Here is a 12,532-nt window from a genome sequence, read left to right on the forward strand (position 1 = left end):
ACGAATTGTGTGGAAAAGTGGGAAATATTGCCACGTCTGACACGCTCTTAACTATATACTAGTGAACCCGCATGGCGTTAAAACGCCTAAAACTTAGTTTAAAAAACTTAAAAAATATTCCAACACTTAGTCAGAGTTATAAGAGATCCGAGTGCCAGTGAAGAGCAGTCTGGCATAGTGCATGTTTTTAATTCCATTAAATTTCAAATCACCCTAAACCGATGAAAAAGTTCTAAATTAAAAAAATAAAAACTTTACCACACATCTACAGGTAAGGTCTTTAATTTGAAATCCCATTTGTGAAACTCCTTTTCAAACGTATTCCTAAACTAAGATCTTCTTATATGTCTTTCGTCTGACATTGTGATACACATGTATTTCAATAAACTGATGAACTAATTCGAATTTTATTGTTCGAACAAATGGCAACCCTCCTATATACATGTATAATTTGAATGTATCTTCGAAAATTCTAAACGGTCAAACTAAAGACTTCTTAACATTCTTTTGTTTAACTACGGTACTTTTATATTTCATATACTTTTTGTATTACATAGTTAATTGAGTTAAATCTTTCAAACAGGTAGCAGCCCTCTTCAAAAGTATTTTCAAGCTTAATCCTTGCTAACTCTCCTTCGCCTGACATTGCGATCATATTTCAATTAACTGATGAATTAGTGGAATTTTATTTTTTTTTTAATATGGCAACCCCGCTTAGTACAATTCAGAAATAAAAGGTTTTCAAACGCCCTTCGATTGATACCCTTATTTTAATAATTCATGAAACTTATTAAATAATTTGAAGTTAACTTTTTAAACTGGTGGCAACCCTCTTTCAACACCTCAAAAATATTCTTAGCATTCAAACTAAGTATTTCTTAACTCTCCTTCGTTTGACATCCATATTTTGATGTTTCATATAACTTGTGTATAAGAAAATTTAATTAGACATTTCAAGTGGCAACCCTATGCAAAATGTTTTGAAGCTATTACTTTCTGAAACCCCTTTCGTTTGGTACCCATACGTTGATACATATTTTTCTTACCTACTATGATTTTTTGAACAGGTGGCAACTCTCCTATAGTTCAGCTAGGAAGCAAAGATTTTCAAAACCATTCGGTTGATACCCATTTTGTAATAATTTACTTATTTTTTTTTTATTATCTAATTATACCCGACGGCACTTGTGCACAAGGGTATATTAACTTTGTTCAAATAACGGTTGTTTGTAACAGCCAAAACGAATCGAGATAGATATAGACAAATGTATACATAAATGCCCAGAATGAATAGAGTAGTCGATTAAACCATGTCTGTCTGTCCGTCTGTCCGTCCGTCCGTGTACACGATAACTCGAGCAAAAATTGAGATATCTCAAAGAAATTTGGTATGTATTTATCCAAGGTAGGTTGGTATTGAAAATGGGCGAAATCGGACTGTAACCACGCCCACTTCCCATATAACGGTAATTTTCAGAAATACGAAAACTGCGATATTTTAGTAAATACTGAAGATTATTCACTCAAAATTGATATTTACAATAAATTTTAGACGAAAAATAAGATTATACTTTTTTGGAAAATGGGCGTAGCCACGCCCACTTATGGTTACATGTGTATATCTTGGTAACCGCTGCACCAATTTTTTCCAAACTAGGCACAGTTGTTGGCCTTGGTATAGCATACCGAATGGCCGAAAAGTTATAAAATCGGGCAATAACAACGCCCACATCCCATATAACGGTAATTTAGAGAAATACAAAATTTTCGATAAATCAGTGAAGTTTAAAACTAATTTATTCAAAATTGATGCTTGCAACAATTCTTTACCAAAAAATACGTTTATGATAAAATTTTGGAAAATGGGCGTGGCACCGCCCACTTATGATCACATATGATCATATATATTATTGAAACCGGACTAAAATTACGACCGCTTTTCATATAACGGTACTTGAAACTNTCATATATATTATTGAAACCGGACTAAAATTACGACCGCTTTTCATATAACGGTACTTGAAACTTCAATATTTCGAAATTTAAGGACGCTAATTTACCCAAAATTGATACACCCTGACTTGCCATGTAGCGGTAGCTTTCGGAAAGCTGAAAAACATATATTTAATACTTGCGCCGGGTATTTAATGTTCGGGTCCGCCCGAACTTAGACTTTCTTACTTGTTTGAATATAACTTTTTAAAAGGTGGCAACTCTTTTCAAAAAAATTAAAACCATATTGCACAACTACAGTCCAAGCCTTTTAATTTGACACCTCAGTTTGGAAAATCTAAAGAACGGTGCAGATATGAGGGCAGTGATTATTAAATATTTGGAATTTAATTGTTCAACAGGTGGCAACTCTTTTCCAAAAAATAAAACCAGTTTAATTTGATACCCGAAAGAAAAACGATCGAAGAGATAAGCGAAGCATGGACGCCACGTTGAAATAAATTTATTAAAAATATAATTAAAAAAGTATGTATGTATATAATTGTGTACGTTTGTTTCACGAAGATGAGATCTCATTGCTACAGCAGATCGCTTTGATTTTCAAATAATCTCGGTCGTTAAAATTTACTGCTGCTCTGCATTTATTTGTATGCTAAATAATACAAGTTTTTGCCTTTTTGAGCTCTCTTTGTATTTTTAGTTTTCTGGTTTTGTGAATATTTCGCTTCGATCTTTCGTTGTTTGCTTCTTAACTGCGACTATTTTTACTTTCATTGGCGCTTAGCTACTTTTTCGTCGTGTTTTTTTTTCACCAACATACATACTTACATATTTATGTATAATTATCTTGAATTTTGTTTTCCACTTCTTTGTTTATTCAACACTTTTCCTCAATATTTTGCTCACTGCTTACTGGAGTTGCCAGTAATAGGGAATTTACATGAGGCGATTTTTAGTTGAAAGCAACAATCGCCTGGTGTAAACGGCCTTTCAACTAATCGCTTACAATGATGTTGGCCGGCTGCCTACTGTCGTTCAACTTTTGGTTCAACTAATCGCCTGTGAAAGTTGAATCATGTAAATTCCCTATAAAAGAACTGGGTTTCGCTATCATTTAGATTAAAGACTTCATAATGTCGCTTTTCGTACTACGGTAATTATACATTGAAATTCATAGCCCATATTTTGTGTGTGAAAAACATGTGATTAAGTATTGCATACCTTTCAACTGTTGATATTTACTTTTTTCGAAATTAATTCGTTTTTTTTTTCTCTGGGCTTCGCTCTTAATTTTTCCCCACTGGTTTTCACCCTTTTTTAGTTTTTACTTTTATTTTTTGTTAGTGTTACCGGCACTCTCGCATCATCAATGGGCCAATTTACATAGCAAAAGGCAGCATATGGGCTCTGCGGCTAGCACGCTAACTGTTGTCACCACCATGACTTGGACGCGGCAATTGTTGCTGGTCCATGTGTGTGCGCTTGCCAACTTTCCGCTCGACATGTGATAAAGCAGCGTAGTAGTGCACTATGCACTGCTAGTGTTGGTGTTTTTGATGCATCAGCCTCCACTATACGTAAAAATGTCGAACCACCCACACAAATAACAAAACCCACACACAGCAACAAATATATATGACTCCACAAATTGCATGGATGCATGCAGTACACTTGCATGTATGTATGTATGTACACTAGGCGACAAATGAAAGTGTACACCTTGTTCTAATATAATATTCACAATTATTTTCATTTAACATTTTTTGCATTAAATATTTATGAAAATATATAATAATATATATAATATAAACCATGTAAATCAAAGTTTGGCACTTTATATAAAGTTCGCAAAAATCCTAAAAATTTTCAACAAAATTTTAAAATTTTTTCAGATTCTCTAGAAAATTTTCGAGTATCCAGTTTTGTAGCCCATTCAATTGTTCATAAGGAATTCGTGCTTATATGGAGAAAGTGCACAAATCCATCACCAAAAAAATTCTCAAAGACCAACAATTTTTGTTTTGATTTTTTTTTGTTTTTAAAACATTTCTAAGAAAAAAGGAAAACACAGATATACTTTTTATCACTAAATAAACCATTACTAAGCCATTTTTTATTCGAATTTAATATGTTTATGACTTATGGAAAACTGATTATATGTACTTTTATATAAATAAATATCAAATATTTTTTTTTATTGCCTCACGATCAAATAAGGGCGTGAAGATAATGAAAGTGTTTTGAAAAATTTACATTCCTTTCAATTAAAAGACCAATACTAAGCCCTTATCCAGCCGATTTTCAAACTTTTTTCTTTGTTAGAAAGGTAAAAGGCATGTCTTTCAAACAGAGAAAACAATTTTAAATTCAAATCAAAAACAACAAAGTTGTAACATCTTGAAGTTGTAACTTGAATAATACCAAAGATTTATTATATTTGTTAGTAAAAAACTAATAAACGAAGTGATGGAGAAAAACAATAAATGTAGTCGTGTCCTATGAGCTATAACAAAACATAATTTCTATATGAGAACCCCTGCATATTTTTTTTGTTTACTTTTGTATCACTGTGTAATTTATGGAAACAAATTTTCATTAAAATAATTGTGAATATTATATTAGAACAAGGTGTACACTTTCATGTGTCGCCTAGTGTATGTGTATTTAAGTAAGTATAAGTAAAAATATACTCATGTAACTGTGGGGCATTCCATGCTATAAAGGAATAATAAAAAAAAGTCGAGGCTTACTGGTTGAGGACAGATTTATAATATGAAAAATACATGCCTGGAAGTCATTGTCTATTGCTCCGCTTGGACCCACTTGGACCCACTTAAAACTCGCCATCCACCATTTGATCCTTCGAGTTTGTTTCTTCTCTATATTTTTAGTGCTATTTTTCGCCGGTGGCGAATGCGACTTTAATTTTCACTAATCGGCAACTGCTCGGTTATGGAAATTGCGAAAAAAAAATACTTCTTAAAACATTCTACGTAGACCCCCGTCTTTTGTAAGAAACAATCTAGTCTAACCTAAAAAACCTTAGCTGATCACAGATTCTGGTACACAGAATCGCAGTTAGATTGAAATTTCATTTAACATACGAAGGAAATATATTTTTGTTTCAAAAATACTAGGAAACCTTTAGCTTGTTCATATGTATCTAATTGGCGCAGACCTCCGCTTCTAAGACGTAACTACATCCCAGAGGCTAAGAGCGTCAAACCGACTACTTATTTATCGATTTTGGCCAATGTTTTAGAGGTCTACATCTCCAAATCAGGGATGTTAGAAAGCCAGGAAGCAAAAAGGGAGCGAAAAGGGAGCAAATAGAAAGGATCTGAGTAACAACTTTGTGAATTGAGCGCAAGCCATGAAGAGTTGTTGGTCTTCTGGAAGAGGCTAGAGCTCATAAACGAGGGACATTAATCCGAGCAACTGAAGAATGTTGACTTCTCTATACCTCACACTCGATGAACGAAGAATAAAGAACTTGCCATATGTAACACTTCACTAGTATACTTAAGAGGAACTGGACTATCTGCCAAGATCTCTACATACATACTTCAATTGAGTAATATTTATGCAGAATTTGTTCGATATTTCTTGTGTGCTTCGAAATATGTGCCCCCGATTTCTGAAGGCTTACATATTCGAAGGCCTAGAGAGTATTAGTATGGGCCTGACCCATACGACCAACAAGGTCCACATCACCGGAACGAACCAGGTGTGTGTCTATCAAAGGACTGTCATGGGAGCTGATCTACAACGTTTTTGGGAAAGTGTATATTGGAGTGATTTGTTTAGGGATTGAAGGTTGCCTATGCACACAGCAATATAAATGTGGAAATCTTGTTCAAAGCGAGTGACGGGCTATCTGATGAATTCGCACAATCGATGTTATATCAAAGCCAGATTGGAAAATTGCAATAACGAATACGATAAAGTGGCAATATGTGGGAAGCTTTCGAATGACGAAACGATAAACATATCTAAGTATTTAAGTGCCTTGGTAACAAATGAATAACAAGTTCCATAATCATGTTGGTAAAAGGAAATATTTCGCAAATTAAAAACATATTGATAAATATAGATAGCCGATAGCGAAGTTAATAATCGAACTCGATATCGATAATTATATGGTATAAGTATAAAATGTATACAAATAACTGTTTTGATAATAATATCAATAACGATAACCCGTAATAAATCGATAAATATATCGATGTCTTAATTGATAACAGTTTAAACGCATTTTACCATAACGATGTCTTAATTGATAACAATTTCCATACATTTCACCATAACGATGCTAGTAAATGTGTTCATAAATAACAAAGTAAAAAAAAATTATTATATCGATAATTGTGCCGATAACTTTATCGACATTTCTTTCGATGAAATGCATACATTTGATCATAAATAATAAACAGAGAACAATCGATAACTATAATTATATCGATACATGTATCGATAGTTATTTCGATAAAATATATATGTATATCGTTGAATAACAAACTTGTTTATTTGAATCTTTTCGTTTCACTACCGTTACCTATGCATTTATTTGTGTTTGTCAGCACTTCCTGGAACGCGNATATATGTATATCGTTGAATAACAAACTTGTTTATTTGAATCTTTTCGTTTCACTACCGTTACCTATGCATTTATTTGTGTTTGTCAGCACTTCCTGGAACGCGCCGTAATGTTTTTATTAACTCTGCTTTTGTATATTTGTTTTTTTTTTTTATGCAGTATATTATATGCAACACATGCCTGCAAACATATGTATGTATGAGTGTGATTTACGCTGCGATTTAGTGTTTTTTTTGTCACAGTTGCATCAACTTTTGTTCCAAACTCACAGCTGAGATTTTTTAACAGCGTTTCTTTCTTTGTACCGACAGCTATGAACTGCAACGTAATCTGTAGAGATATGTTGGTACTTTTTTGTGCTCCGGTACATAAAAAAAAGCACCTCAACTTCACACCGCTTTCCGTTTGCTTTTTCTTGCTTGCGCAACTTTTTTCTTGTGTAAATATTTATGCGCTCCCAATGGGGTTTTAATATCATTGGCGTGTAATATTTTTCACTTATTCGCCACTATTAAATGAAAGCAAAAACAACACAAAACATATGGATGAGGCGCTGTGGTTAACTGCAGGGTGTTGCGCGCGTCACCCGTGCATTATCGCCTTTGACAGATACTTTAACGCGAAAATGAACAAATAAACAAACAATGAATATTATCTACAAGTAATGCGCGTAATTGCATGCAAATTGTGAAAAATCAGCAAATAACGAAGAAAAGAAATTCAACTGAAGAAAATCGTGAAAACTCGTTTTTTTTTAGATAAATCGCTTTGATGCTCGCCCCACCACGCCGCGTGTTTTAACTAACGTACTTATTCACTTTCAAATCACACGCGTATTTTTCNCCACTATTAAATGAAAGCAAAAACAACACAAAACATATGGATGAGGCGCTCTGGTTAACTGCAGGGTATTGCGCGCGTTACCCGTGCATTATCGCCTTTGACAGATACTTTAACGCGAAAATGAACAAATAAACAAACAATGAATATTATCTACAAGTAATGCGCATAATTGCATGCAAATTGTGAAAAATCAGCAAATAACGAAGAAAAGAAATTCAACTGAAAAAAATTGTGAAAACTCGTTTTTTTTTTAGATAAATCGCTTTGATGCTCGCCCCACCACGCCGCGTGTTTTAACTAACGTATTCACTTTCAAATCACACGCGTATTTTACACTTCTTAAAAGTATCGTGACAAAGCGTCGATAGTACGGTGAGTTGCCTAATAGCTGTCGTTGTCGCTGCCACCGCCGCCACTGAGTTCACTTGGGTGTACTCGCCGTTCGCTGATCACTGCTGACTGACTCAGTGTATCTTCATGCCGCGCCGCTGTACCGCGCGCAACCAACCAGCTTTTAAAGTCGTTGCTCGGCGCGGCGGCTGCTGATCTAGCTAGTAGCGGAGTCAGTTGCTAAAAAGAAAAATGAATAAATACATACACATTTATCGATGAAAAAATAGGCAAAGTCAATAGTAACAACCACATGTGCTAGAAGGTAACGGCGCTTTTTCGCACCGCAATTTATTTTATTTTATAAAATCCGTATTTGTATTTGCGCTCGCTTTTTCCACCGTCTCTCCATAGAAACTGCAACCATTGCCGCTGCTGGCTTCGGCTACTGTAGACAACCTGAATCATCTCATCGCTGCGCACCGCCTCAGCACGCGCCCCCCTTTCCATGCTCACCGGCCGCTATTTCAATTCACCTTTGTGAATGCGCGCGCGCCTGTGTGTGTGTGTGTGTGTGGGGCCAGCAGCTGCCGCTCGTCGTTTCGATCTTGGAGATACGTAAAGTTTTCTTAATGTTGGTGCTTGGAAAGCGCCTAGCATAGGCGCTATCTATATCCATGATTTTGACGCTACGCGAGCGGCTGCTGTATTTGGGCGTTCAGGTTAAACGCGCGCGCGCTGCTCCCGTTGCTCTTTTCCTAGGTGCTTTTATCGCTCAGCGTATTTGTTTTTGCTATTCATTTTTTTTATTTTTTTGTTATTATTAGCTTTTCTCCGCGGCAGTGACTTTTCATTTTTTTGCTCAACGCTGAGAGATTTTGGCTCATTCCATGTTTTTAATAATTCACATATTTATTGTTTTATTCTTGTTTCTTTGTTGTTGGTCACCGTCGATTTTCAGCTTTCAAAGCTGTTCGGTGCCGACGCTGTTGTTTTTTTTTGTATATTTTGGAGATGTATAATATGTACATGTTTATGCACTGTCCATATGCACTATTCAGTTGATTTCCAAGCCGCCATAGGATTCCCACACAATTGAAAACGCGTTTTTCCGCCAAACTGTCAAAGCTTTACTTTACCGAATAGCTTCGTTTTATGTAGTGATAGGCAGAGAGAGAGAGAGAGCTTCGTCTGCGGAAGCTTCTCTTACACAAGGACCTGTAGTTTTACTCCTCGGAATAATAGATGCTTTTTATGATCGAATTACTTTCGAAGGCTCGCAATTACCTGCTGAGCTCGACCGAGGAGCAACGACTCAGCTATGACGTGTCTATGAGTTAGCCAATTCTGGTTTAATATAGGGTGATTCAATAAGACCGCAGATGTTCGCAAAAGGACCAGTGTTTCATGTGGTGTTTGGAGAGTGGCGCCGTCCTGTTGAAACCACATATTCTCCAAGACCATAACATCTATCTCAGTCCATTAAACGTTTTTAACATGTCGCAATAACATTCATAACGTTCATAGCGTTACCGGCATCGTTTTCAGAGAATTACGGTCCCAGTGACTCTTTGTAGGTGCTTATTTTTCTTTCACTGGATGCAATTTTGCTTGTTAACGTATCAGTTCAGCTGAAAAAATATACCTCATCGCTCATGCTGTCTTTTTTTTAATCCTCATCAATGTTTGGATCACTTTATTCAACTGAGTATCACTCCATGACTAAGTTTGCCAAAGCCTGTAGTACCAATTGTCTGGAAAAAAACGAATACATCACAAATGATTGCTGTCAAAGATGTGCATCACCTTATATCAACAGCAATTTCTTAGGTTGGTACGACAAATTGTGGTATGAATGCATTGGCCAGTTGGCCACTCCTTTTCAAAGAGAGAAATTATCTTCCGTGGTATTGGGTTTTCACGGATTTAAATTGATGAACTTTATTTTAACCGGTAGAATCGAATCAGCGCACCATGTCAACTAACTGAAAAAGCTTTAATATAACGGCAAAAAATTGCTAGCTAAATGGACTTTAGGACTTCTACATAACTACACCATGCCAAGTCCAACTGGGTTCATAAGATTTTCATATTTCCATATATACTCGCAGAAAACCTTCAACTAAGTAAAAAGTTCCACTATTTGTAGCAGATAGGCGAAGTTAAAGCTAGTCAGAGTCTATTTGAAAACCGGAATTCTGTCTGCACTCAAAGCTATTCAAGTTGGTACACTCGTTGCGACTGCAACTCAATGAATTTGTGCAATTATGCAATCAAATGTGGGGGTTATTTTGTGTCTAAGCTATTGTACATACATATGTATGTATCTTCATGTACATAAATGTATGCACATTAAGGCGCCTCACAAAATTTGCGGTTTTTCCTCCGGAATTAAAAAATATCTTTTATTTTAAGATCGCCGCCAAAATTTTGGGTAAATGTCAAGATTAACGTTGGCTGCACTCATTTGATTATACATACCTCTAAGTCTATTTTTCTATTCCGTTGATGAAATTAAAAAAAAAAAAATCTGTTGAAGGTGATTTTTATTTATTTTTAAAAACTAATTTTGTTTCTGAAAAAACTAGATTTTTTGTGACATTTTCAAATCAGTCCAGCTCTAAAAGTCAATTATTTATTCCATTGATAAAATTTTTCAACATCATGGAAAAATATTTTTAAAAACTAATTTTATTCATAAATACTCAATATTTTGGCGGAAGTCTTAAAATTTATAAAATTTTATAATTCCGAAGGAAAAACTGTACCAATTTTTCTTTGTATGAAGAGTGACGCACCCTAATGTTCATATGCAGTGAGAAAAAGAGGGTATTAATAAAAAATGCGGCCTCCTAAATTTTTAAATAAAATTATTGAATTTTTCAAAAGACTAATTTGTACATATGTATGTATATAAAAAATGGCTATGAACTCGAAAATATACATCTCCTGCTTTTCCATGCCACACGTTTAATTCTTTATTGAATTCAGTTAGCTAGCATTAGTTTTAAATAAAAATTAAAATTCGTTCAAATATTTGATCAATGAATTTTTAGGTGGCTTCCCCTACACTTGAACCTTTTTTACAATGGCAGACGTAACCACAAAAAAAAACAATAAAAAAGACGACCACAGATTTATTATGGTAATTATAGCCAGTGTTGCCAGGTCTTCAGCAAGAGAAAACCTCCCTCTTGGTCTAAAAAAAACGTCATTTTCTACCCAAAAACGTCTTTTTCGAAATTGCTAAATTACGTTCTGCTAAGAAGGAACATAGCAATATTTCAGCCTTTATTGCGTTCATTACTTTTTTATTGAAGCCTTAAGTCGCCTACTTTTTTCTGACTTTTTATGCTGCTACAGTTTTTTTGTGTGCTTTTGCGAGCGTGCGTGTTGCAATAGATCAGCTCTTCCTGATTTGCCTTTTAATGTGCAATTGCAAACATTGCAATAAGCATTTTAACCTCAAGGGTTCACAAAACCAGCCAAGAGTCCAAAAAAAAAAATGCGCGTGCGCTTGCTTTGTATCATATTTAAGTCATCTGTGCCCAAAGAATAAATATATTTTGAAGAAACTGCTGCAAAAAACAAAGCTTATAAAGCTTTATTAAGAAAATAGTTCAAGATCAGTTCTACTTACAAGATTTAGTAGCAGAGAAAAATTACTGAGAAGTTAAAAAACGTAATTTTTTACACAAAAAACGTCCAAATGACGTTAAAAACGTCAACCTGGCAACGCTGATTATAGCGGTTGTTGAGTTAAAAAAAAACTAGAAGTATGTATTTGAGCAATCAATGCAATTTATTTACCCAAGTCGAGTAGTCAATGAAAGGTATTGAACTTGAAATGCTCAAAATAAGCTGAAAAGCCGTAAATAGACATTCAAGTATATGTACATATGTAAAAATGTAGATTAGGGTGATCCAAAAACAGTAAAGTCGGAACTGTAATGCTCTCACCCCCTAGGATTGTTCTATATCGAAAAAAGTGTACCCATATTTTTTTTCTTTGAAATCAAAAAATATTTAGAGGTCGCTCAAAGCGCTCAAAGTTTTCCATGTATTTTGATATAGGAAAAATAAATTTTTTCGTAGAAATGGTTTAGAATTATTGAAAGTCAGTATTTTTCGATCGTAAAACTCTGGTTCTCTTCAGGAGACTTTCAATAATAATACGCAATTATTTTTTTAACCATTTTTTTATTCTAACGATTTTTTAGGCGGACCAATAAATTATATTTGCAATGAAAAAAATGGTTAAATAAACAATTGAGTATTATTATTGGGAATCTCCTGCATATAAACAGAGTTTTCTGGTAGAAAAATACTGATTTTTAACTATTCTATACCATTTCTACGAAAAGTTGTTTTTTCCCCCATATAAAATACATGGAAAACTTTGGGCGCTTTGAGCAACCTCCAAATATTTTTTGATTTCGAAATAAAAAAATAAGTGTATATTTTTTCGGTATAGAACAACCCTAGGGAGTGAGAGCATAAAAATTCCGACTTTACTTTCCCCCCCCCCCCACATGCATTTTTGGACCACCCTAATGTACATACATACATACATAAAAACAATGCGCGCAGTTGAAAGCTGTAGATGAAATTAGAGGCCAAGAAAAAGCTCAGCACAAGATAATGAACTTTTTGCCTAAATTTCATTACTTTCGCTTTTCTACGCGCAGCATACTATGTATGATCCACGGTGTTATCTCCTACATGTATGTAAATATGTCTGTGCGAAAGTGTGCAACAACTCAACCTTCTGGTTTAAAACAGTGCGTATAGGTACGGGGTTTTTTTTTT

The sequence above is a fragment of the Rhagoletis zephyria genome, unplaced genomic scaffold, assembly GCF_001687245.7.
Source record: "Rhagoletis zephyria isolate East Lansing unplaced genomic scaffold, Rhagoletis_zephyria_1.1 Rzeph_scaffold_05855, whole genome shotgun sequence".
In the NCBI taxonomy this organism is placed as follows: domain Eukaryota; kingdom Metazoa; phylum Arthropoda; class Insecta; order Diptera; family Tephritidae; genus Rhagoletis; species Rhagoletis zephyria.